Source organism: Sinocyclocheilus anshuiensis, unplaced genomic scaffold, assembly GCF_001515605.1.
Source record: "Sinocyclocheilus anshuiensis isolate Anshui unplaced genomic scaffold, SAMN03320099.WGS_v1.1 scaffold1023, whole genome shotgun sequence".
NCBI classification, from domain to species: domain Eukaryota; kingdom Metazoa; phylum Chordata; class Actinopteri; order Cypriniformes; family Cyprinidae; genus Sinocyclocheilus; species Sinocyclocheilus anshuiensis.
In genome coordinates this window covers 1,086,747-1,087,000 of record NW_015546084.1, presented here as the reverse complement: position 1 = coordinate 1,087,000, position 254 = coordinate 1,086,747, and the positions used below count along the sequence as shown (strand labels likewise).

At 58.3% G+C, this 254-nt stretch overlaps 1 protein-coding gene across 1 annotated transcript in view; it reads right to left on the bottom strand.

Annotated features, from left to right (window-relative positions):
* Positions 1-254, bottom strand: part of LOC107700041 (transmembrane protein 179B-like) — a 7,943-nt gene that overhangs the window by 2,881 nt on the left and 4,808 nt on the right. The window lies entirely within an intron of this gene.

Sequence of the window (254 nt, the reverse complement as noted above, 5' to 3'; positions counted from 1 at the left end):
ACCCGCCATGCCCCTGCCACTAGCAGAGGCGGCCTGCTTAGTAGCACGGAGAGCGAGATCCGTGGTGCGACGCACTCAGCTACCTCATCAGGAGAAAGGCCATCGCCTTTATCCAGGTCTTTCAGCAGGTCAGCCTGATATGCTTGGAGCATCACCATCGTGTGCAATGAAGCGCCAGCCCGACCTGCTGCAGCTGCGTATGCCCTGACATTCGAGCGAGATGTCAAGGAGGGAGTCTTAAGAGAGGACGTCTC